Consider the following 10,485-nt stretch of genomic DNA (forward strand, 5'->3'; position numbering starts at 1 on the left):
CTTCAGATATATACATAATCCTTCCTAAGTGATAATCATTTAAACCTCCAATTACTATGTAGACTATTTTTGAGTCTCAGGAAAATTTTTGGTTATCTTTTTCCTTTTGTTTATCTCCTCCTGTTTTCGCCTGGGGGCAGCTGTGGAAGGAGAAAAATCAATTCTGAACTACTGAAATCCTGAAGCAATAGAAATTAAATCAAGTCAGTTTTGATTGTGTGCAATTATTTTTGATCACTATCAGCCTAAAATGGATTTAGATTAATAAATGGCTTCATATTGTATTACCAATCTTCTGAGCCATAAAACCACATTTTAAACATTGGAAGCAAATTAATACAAGAAATAAATAGGCCATCTATCCCATCCACCTACCACTTCAGAAATTTTCCCTGCAATCTGTTTGCAAGTATTATTGTCCAATATAATTTTAAACATCTCTGTTAAGTTCCCTATATTTAGATTTTTGAAACCAATAATACAAAATATTTACAATTTGGGTTATGCATATGTCCTGTCACTTGGAATATACATAGTAGGATTTCTACTCCTTTGAAATGTTCTTAAGGATTTTTTATTAAAAGTTTTAAAATGGGCAAATAAAAATCCCTTTAACAAGTGATATCTTAAAGAACAAAATTGAAACTGGTTTCAATTCAAACATTTTTACTTAGATTCACAGAATTTAAGGCCAGAAGGGACCACCAGATGATCTAGTCAGACTTCCTGTATATCACAGGCCACCACCACCACTTAACATCTGCACACCGAACCCAACAACTGAAATTAGACCAAAGAATTACAGCCCACAGGAAACTAGAAATAGGGAGAGAATAGATAGGTCCGATATGCACCAGCGCTTGAGGCCCCTACAATGGCAGGGAAATGATTAAGTGAGATACATCCAGATAATCCCGGCAAGTGACCTGTGTCCACATTGCAGAGAAAGGCAAAAAATACCCAACGTCATTACCAACCCTATATATAGGGATCAGTTAGACCCTGAGCATGTGAGAAATTACCAGCCAGCCAAGAACCTGAGACAGAGTATACTCAGTGTCACCTCAGAGCCCTGGCCCTTCCCATCCAATGTATCATCTCCAGCCATCACCAGCCCTGATGCTTCCCAAAGAGCGTATGACTGTTCTTCATTTTTGTTAAAGCCTAAGGGGAAAGAGTCATGTACAGTGTGGCAAGATGGCCAATATTAGTATGGTTTCAGAGTAGCAGCTGTGTTAGTCTGTATTCACAAAAAGAAAAGGAGTATTTGTGGCACCTTTGAGGCTAACAAATTTATTTGAGCATAAGCTTTAGTGAGCTACAGCTCACTTCATCAGATTCATTCAGTGGAAAATACAGTGGGGAGATTTATATGCATAGAGAACATGAAACAATGGGTGTTACCATACACACTATAATGAGAGCGATCACTTAAGGTGAGCTATTACCAGCAGGAGAGCAGGGGGGGAAAACCTTTTGTAGTGATAATCAAGGTGGACAATTTCCAGCAGTTGACAAGTACATCTGAGGAACAGTGGGGGGTAGGGAACAAACAAGTTAGTATGGTGGGTCCTGCGCTTTTCTTGGCAAGGCGTTGAGACACCACCCCTTGCCCCTGCTCTTGGGCTGCAGAGGTCCCCGCTAGTGGCCCACAAAAGTGGTAGAGGAAGGAAGCAGGGAAGGGGCCTGGGTTTGCTCCTCACTCTGAGCCCCAGCCCCTCTCAACCCCTGCACGTTCTTACCCTCTTCCACCTTGGGTGGGGAACCGTTGGTCCTTAGATGCTGGGGGAGGAAGTCTCCCTCCCCTGAGGGGGCAGGGTCTCCCTCATGTCAGTTCTCTGGTCTTTCAAATCTTATAACAAACCTCAATGGTCCAGTCCAGTCTGGTCCACTCCCTTGACTGCCTGAAGCAGGGAGTTTTATTAGGTTCCTGATGGGGCTTAATTGATTACAGGTGCTCCAATTAACCTGTAGCAACCCTCCCTAATCTACAGGGAACCACGCCTTAATTAGCTTAGGGTTTATATATTTCCACTCTATCACTGTTCCCTGGCCCTCCTGTATCACAACAGGTACATACTTGTATAATAATTAGCTTCCCTAGGTGTCTCTTGGATTTTGATAATTGTGCTAGCATTGCTGCCAAATTAGCAACAAATATGTAAGACGTTATCCACTTCTTGGAGAAGGTTACTTTGACTATCAGGGCCCCATTGTGCTAGGAAAGAAAATATTTCCTAGCAAAGCATTAGTGATGGAAGAAAATATATGCTAATATTGCTTACAGTAAAATATTGTATTTATAGCATCTTATAACATACACCACAGACATACTAACACCCTCAGAGATCTATAGACCATCCCCTGAGTTGCCCAGTATGCAGGGGGACTGAATAGAATGCACCTTGAAGGGTGGCTCATGAAAGCATACAAGTGAAGAGAAGCCAGAGGTCTGCTTTATCCCCAGCTCCTACTGCATTTGGGGCACCATTTGCCCCAAGTGGAATATTAAGGAAGTAGTCTCTGCTTTCCCCTTAGACTAGCACTGAAACAGGCCTACCTCCTAAAGCTTGAGGAGCCTCCATGAGCATTGCCATATTTGTATAGAGGCCTGTCACAATATGGTCCTGCATGATTAAGAAACATCTATGCAGGGATTACACAAATATATATACTGCAATTGGCTGACAGTCACTGTTAGACAAAACAAAGAATAGGAATATTCATACTGCATATTTATTGAGCATAACCAAACAGCAAATACGCTAACCAGATATCCAAAATCAGTACAGTTTTTTGCATAAGTGAAATGGGGGAGTCTAATCATGCAACTGAACCATGCAGCATTCTTTCCTCTTCTGACTAGCTGAAAATTAATTCTCGGTATACTCAACAGAGATATTTAGCACATATATAGGTTTTTCACCCATAGTTTGCAAAGCATGTTAGAAAAGTGTCTAGATATCATCTTTATTTTACAGATGAGCAAACTGAGGCACATCCATCCAAAGTGATTTGTCCAATGTCACACAGCAAGTCAATGTTAGCCCCAGTCTTCTGATTACCATGCCACTGTCTTATCCATTGGTCCACACAGCTTTCTATACATTAATATTTAATAATTCAGGATGCCAGTGTTGGTCAGATTGCCATACATTTACATATATAAGGGAAAATATGTTCACAATTGTACTCCTAATTGACACACATAAATCAGATATTTGCAAGTGTGCAAAGCTATATTTTCATTTGTGCATGCAAATGATTGCTTTGTGTACACAACTGTGGTAGTTTGTGCAAATTAAGAAAGCAACTACGCATACGTTTTTGACACACAGTTCTGAAAGTCAGTTTTAGTCATGGCTAAGATAGCAAGAGTAATTTGAATTTCAATATCAAGTAATCCCTAGTTGCGTAGCATGTAGTATAGATAATATATTTTATAAAAAAATAGAGGTAACGGATTTCTTAAAATTAGTTGTTCTAAATCTAACTGAAGACTTTATATAGCACATTATTTCCAAGTAGTGTTTAATATAAAACAATAAACTTTACAAAAGGTAAAAGTTATAAAGCATTTGTGCCAACCTCTGCTCTTACTAGTTACCAGTAGAACTGGGTAAGACTAGTCAAATCATTGCAAAAATAATTATTTTTTCACATCATTCTTCAGAATGATTGTTTTAATGGTTCTTTACATTGCCTGTAAAAACTATGTATATAACTGAACTGGTCGGAGTTAACTGTCACGGCAAAATGTTTTGTCCTACTTTTTATTTCACTTTGACACAGATCTGTTAAAAGCTGTAGCAGCAATGTTAATCAATGGATGCAAGCTAGCAACCATCAAACACATAATTTACTAAAATGGAGATAGGAAATGGTGGACCCAGTGTTAATATGTGGCTGCACTAGTCTGGATTGCAGTCTGTTTAATTTAGGCAGAAGCTGAGTATATCATTTATCAAGATTGAATGTATTACTGTAATTCATTGCAGTGATTGTAGGGAAAGAGCAACAGTGTTGACATATTTCAGAGTAGCAGCCGTATTAGTCTGTATTCGCAAAAAAGAAAAGGAGTACTTGTGGCACCTTAGAGACTAACAAATTTATTTGAGCATAAGCTTTCGTGAGCTACAGCTCACTTCATCAGATGCATTCGGTGGAAAATACCTGTATGTTGACATACAGCCATATCTCAGAATGATGTAACCCAGTTATTTGGCTTCTGTAGCACTACAATACTCAACTGTTGTCTTTTAATATACCCTTGATTTCTTTCAGGAAAGGATTGAGCTATGCTACTGCAATGTTAAAGTCATTATTAGCTAGAAATTATCAGAATTTATGAAATATAGATTTGTTTCTCTACTTCAAAGTATGAAATACTTTGGGACACTTCCTTGCATATTTATTTATTGTCCCCCAGACTCCTTATTCTACTGTAAAAGTGAAATTAAAATATTGCTATATTATGGAGATTAGCAGCCACAGTCTCATACTTTCTGAGTATTCAATGCAGAGCCAAAGAGTCTCTTGCACTTGATTAATCAATAAACAGTCACAAACACACATTCAGTAGAACAACACAGAGGAAAGGATGAAAATACCTTTGTACAAAGTCTTAGCACTTAACTACAGTACCAGGCAGAGTTTAGTAAAGGGGAGCTTTACCTCCCTCTTCCAGGTTTGTGTTAACAGCACTTTCCCACAGCAACTCTCCAGGAGTACTCCAGGAGGTGTAGAGATCACAATTCCTACACACTGTAGGCGTATAGGAAGCTGTGCCTGCAGATGTCAATGTCAGCAAAATGTCTCCCAGCCCGCAATCAGATTACCTTGATGGGCTGCAAGTTGCCCACCACTGATGTAAATAGAGTCTTTGGTTTCCTAGGACATGCTTCCTTTTGGGGAGTGGAAAAAAAGAAACTCAGGATAGAGCACTCACAGGCTTCAATTAAACAAAGTAGTACAGTAGAATGTTTGCTACTTTACTGCAGTCCATAGTTCTGTTCATAATAAAGGGCATATTTATATCTATATCTTTTTCTATCTTATACCTACAAATATTACTTATGAGAGATTTATATTTTAGATGACAACACAGAATGATGGGAAAACAATGGGGGAGTTAAAACTGCAACTAAAAATCCAGTTCTGGGATTATTAAAAGGCACTCCCAGTACAGCCCAGAATTTTATTGTAACTCTAGAGAACAAAGTCTGTGTATGCTTATTAAGGGAGACAGAGTGAATGCTAGAAGGGCCAGTATCTACATGCCAAGCAGAAGACCAAACAGAAACACAAATAAAAAGCCTAGACAACACATGAGCGTATGACTGTGAATGCAATAGCTAAACCACAAAAGGGAAACATTCACCTGATCAACATCCTCTACAGCAAACAGGGAAAGATTAAGAATGAGCTCTCAAAACTGGATACTCTCATAAAAAAACAACCTTTCACACAAACTTCCTCGTGGCTGGACTTTACAAAAACTAGACTAGCCATTTACACCACACACTTTGCTTCTCTACAAAAGAAAAAGGACACTAAACTATCTAAACTATCACATGCCACAAGGGGCCACAACAGTGATTCCCTTAACCCACCCAGCAATATTGTTAATCTATCCAACTATACTCTTAGCCCAGCAGAAGAATCTGTCCTATCTCGGGGCCTCTCCTTTTGCCCCTCCACCCCCCACAAACATGATACAGTTCTGTGGTGACCCTAGAATCCTATTTTTGATGTCTCTGACTCAAGGAATATTTCCAACACACCTTTGAACAACGTACTAATCCACAGAGACCTTCCTACTAACACTTCAAAAAGAAGGATTCTGGGTGGACTCCTCCTGAAAGTCGAAATAACAGACTGGACTTCTACATAGAGTGCTTCCACCGACATGCACGGGCTGAAATTGTGGAAAAGCAGCATCACTTGCCCCATAACCTCAGCCGTGCAGAACACAATGCCATCCGCAGCCTAAGAAACAACTCTAAAAAAAAGAAAAGGAGTACTTGTGGCACCTTAGAGACTAACAAATTTATTTGAGCATAAGCTTTCGTGAGCTACAGCTCACTTCATCGGATGCATTCGGTGGAAATGCATCCGATGAAGTGAGCTGTAGCTCACGAAAGCTTATGCTCAAATAAATTTGTTAGTCTCTAAGGTGCCACAAGTACTCCTTTTCTTTTTGCGAATACAGACTAACACGGCTGCTACTCTGAAACCTGTCAGAAACAATTCTGACACCATAATCAAAACAGCTGACAAAGGAGGTGCTGTCGTCGTTATGAATAGGTCAGAATATGAACAAGAGGCTACTAGGCAGCTCTCCAACACCACTTTCTCCAAGCCATTACCCTCTGATCCCACTGAGGGTTACCAAAAGAAACTACAGCATTTGCTCAAGAAACTCCCTGAAAAAGCACAGGAACAAATCCGCACAGACACACCCCTGGAACCCTGACCTGGGGTATTCTATCTGCTACCCAAGATCCATAAACCTGGAAATCCTGGACGCCCAATCATCTCAGGCATTGGCACCCTGACAGCAGGATTGTCTGGCTATGTAGACTCCCTCTTCAGGCCCTACGCTACCAGCACTCCCAGCTATCTTCGAGACACCACTGACTTCCTTAGGAAACTACAATCCATCGGTGATCTTCCTAAAAACACCATTCTGGCCACTATGGATGCAGAAGCCCTTTCCACCAACATTCCACACAAGATGGACTACAAGCCGTCAGGAACAGTATCAAGGTTCTGTAGTTTCAAGATAGTTTCAACATTGGAGTGTTGGAGTGTTTCTCTTTTAAAGACTTCTGAAAGCATGCTCAACACCTCCTCCCCCTCAGATTTTGGAAGGCACTTCAGAGTCTTAAACCTTGGGTCAATTGCTGCATCTATCTTTAGAAATCTAACATTGGTTCCTTCTTTGCGTTTTGTCAAATCTGCAGTGAAAGTGTTCTTAAAACATCATCCGAGACTGCTATAACATGAAATATATGGCAGAATGCAGGTAAAACAGAGCATGAGACATACAATTCTCCCCCCAAGGAATACAGTCACATATCTAATTAGCACATTATTTTTTTTAACAAGCATCATCAGCATGGAAGCATGTCCTCTGGAATGGTGGCCAAAGCACAAAGGGGCATACGAATGTTTAGCATATTTGGCATGTAAATTCCTTGTGCCATGCAAATGCCTATTCTCACTTTCAGGTGACGTAAATAAGAAGCAGGCATCATTATCTCCCATAAATGTAAAAAATCTTGTTTGTCTTAACGATTGGCTGAACAAGAAGTAGGACTGATGGGACTTGTAGGCTCTAAAATTTTACATTGTTTTATTTTTCAATACAGTTATGTAACAAAAAAAACTACATGTATACGTTCCACTTTCAAGATAAAGAGATTGTACACAAGATAAAGTACCTGTATAAGATGAACTGACAAGTGAAAAATACTATTTCTTTTATCATTTTTAATAAAAATTATAATATAAAATGAGAACTGTACACTTTGTAGTATGTTGTAATTGAAATCAATGTTTGAAAATGTAGAAAAAATCCAAAAATATTTAATACATTTCAATTGATATTCTATTGTTTAACATTGTAATTAAAACTGTGATTAATCATGATTCATTTTTAAAATCACAATTAATATTTTTGAGTTAATCGTGTGAATTAACTGCGATTAATTGAGAGCCCTACTTCCAACTCAACATTTGGCAGATACTGCTTCCAAAGACTGCCTCTTAGAATATGTTTAGATCTATAGTTATTTAATGATACAATGAGCCAGATGCTAGAGAAGCGAGCAGGTGTGAAAGTGTTCACTGATGACATAATAATTTGGGGACACACTGCTGTTCAACATCAGGAAAAACTGAGGAGAGTATTGGAAATTGCAGGATCTAATAATCTTAAAATGAATAAGGCCAAAAGTCAATTTCAAATAGTATAAATTACATACTTAGTTGAGAGACTGATCTCAAAGAGAATCTTGCACAATAAATCATAGATTCAGGCAATACTGAACATGCTGAGACCAGAAGATAAAAGGAAATTCAAAGGCTACAAGACATATTGAATTATGTCAGCAAGTTCATATCTAACTGTACTGCTTGAACAATTCACCTGAAACATCTCCACCAGGCCACTGAATGGGTATGGAAGCCAAAGCATGAAAGAGAGTTCAGTGATTTGAAGCAGATTCTGACATCAGCTGCTGTGCTGCAATTTTTTGAGCCACTGAAAGACATCAAATTCTCCACAGATGACTTGAGCAGAGCAGGGAGCAGTACTATTACAGGGTTGTGGAAATGATTGGTTTGCAATCCCATATGCATCTAGAGCTATGACAGCCACAGAAAAAAAATGTACGCACAAAGTGAAAAAGAAACACTAGGTGTTTGGATGTACAAAATTTCATGACTTTCTCAAGAGTTGTAACTTCAAAGAAGAAACTGATCACAAATCACTGATTGCAATACACAAAAAGATGCTTGGTGAAGCACCACCCAGGATACAGAGACTACTTCTGAAAACACAAAAGTATGAAGTGACCCTACAGTTCCAACCTGGATACCACTCTGTAATGACAGACACTTTCAAGAGCTTATGCTTTATGTATCAGTACACAGCCTATTGATCTGAAACATGTAGTAAACATACATGTGACTATGATAGAAGTATTATATGTTGTATTTCCAGGTATGTGGGAGAGAAAAACAGCTAACGATGAAACGCTGCAAGCAGTAATACCAGCTATAAGTAATCCATGGATTACTTTACTAATTTCCTAGAAGTAGTCACACTTGAAGATACTAAAGCTCCAACAGTTGTCAAATACATTATTTGCATGTCATGGAATTCTAACTGACAATGGATCACAGTTCAAGAACACAGAATTCCTGGACTTTACTAAAAGTATACAACTTCCATTGTGAGACATCTAGTCCCAGATATCCTTATGCCAATGGATCAGTTGAATGGAGAGTATATAGAGAGAGGAATTTGCTCAAATAGGCAACGGATACAAAAGAAGGTCCATATTTGAGAGCTACCACATACAAATAATTACCAGATAAGGGACAAAAAAAAAAAGGATAACTAAAGAGTCTGTGATAGTGAGGGAAAGACTGGGAAAGTACAATCAGACAAATACTATAATATAGGAAAAAAGACTTCTCACACAATTAAAAAACAAACAAACAAGGACTTAGTGAGAATTTGGCAATAAGGGTATTAGCCAGTCAAAGGTACTGTGATCAAAGAGGTCATCTTGCTCTCACTCTCCGATCACAGATGAAGATACCTGACAACTTGCCTGTGAGAAGTAAAGTGAGAACAGACATAAAGTAATCCATTATAATCAAGCACTCATATCTTCCCAGGCTGAGGCTGAACATGTGAATTTTGACTGTGTTCTACAGAATTACAAATTGTCTGTGCAGTATCATTTGCTCTTTCTGCTGAGAATCTCTGTACTTCTGACATGTTCCATGCCTGCTCATCCTTCCTTTGATTTCACTATATCTGTAGCCAGAATAAAACTTAGCTAGCTTTCCTTTTTGGATTTGGTCAGTCTCAGGTAACCTTTATGTATTCATTCCAATATTTTCCTTCTCATAACTACGAGAATCACAATCTGTGTCCCTTTCAAGAGCATTCCTGAAATCAATGAAAGCTCATTTTTATAGTGGGAATAGGCAGATGGGGATTTTTCCCCTCTATTCCAATTGATTTATTTTATAATTATATGGTACAAATGAGAAAGTACACATTTTTTCAGTAATAGTGTGCTGTGATACTTTTGTAGTTTTAGGTCTGATTTTGTAAGCAAGTAGTTTTTAAGTGAGGTGAAATTGTGGGCATGGGTACATAATAAAAAATCAGACACCTGAAAGGGTACAGCCGTCTGGAAAGGTTGAGAGCCACTGATATAGACTATTAAGAAGTTTTGTTACCTTATTACTGAATGTAGTCCTGTTACTAAGAAAGGTTGATCTTTACACTGGTCTGTTCATCTGTAAAATAATACACTGATCAAGTTCAATCTACTTTAAGAGCAGGTTTTAAAAAAGTATATACAGTGAATGCCTGTGATGGGGTGCACAGCCCACACAAGGCAGAGCAGGTAAATTAGTATAATTTACCTGAAAGGCTGCATCTGAGGATCAACCAGGCACTGAAAGGCTGATTGCAGATCGAGCCCTAGGTGGGGCTGGTAGAAAACCAGGAAGTTGACAGCAGAAGGGGGCTTCAGAGGAAGTAATCTGCAATCACTCCCTGAGAGTATGCAGGTGTGTTAGGGGCTACAGAACCAAGTAACCTACAGTTATTCCCTGGGAAGAGGGAGTTTGGGCTGGTAAACCCAGAGATGGGGAACCAGAACATGTAGGAAGGAATCCAGGGAAAGAGCAACGGGGCCTAAGAGAATGCAGACGACTGTTACTAAACATAGGGTC

General features: G+C 38.9%; 1 long non-coding RNA gene across 1 annotated transcript in view; it reads right to left on the reverse strand.

Annotated features, from left to right (window-relative positions):
* The window catches only part of LOC122457977, a 30,785-nt gene extending 20,657 nt beyond the window's left edge, over positions 1-10,128 (reverse strand). The window contains exon 1 of the long non-coding RNA XR_006277782.1: positions 9,985-10,128. This is a non-coding gene — a long non-coding RNA (uncharacterized LOC122457977). The remainder of the gene's footprint in view (positions 1-9,984) is intronic.
* Between the last annotated feature and the right edge of the window lie 357 nt (positions 10,129-10,485).

This window comes from Dermochelys coriacea, chromosome 1 (assembly GCF_009764565.3).
Source record: "Dermochelys coriacea isolate rDerCor1 chromosome 1, rDerCor1.pri.v4, whole genome shotgun sequence".
Lineage (NCBI taxonomy): Eukaryota > Metazoa > Chordata > Testudines > Dermochelyidae > Dermochelys > Dermochelys coriacea.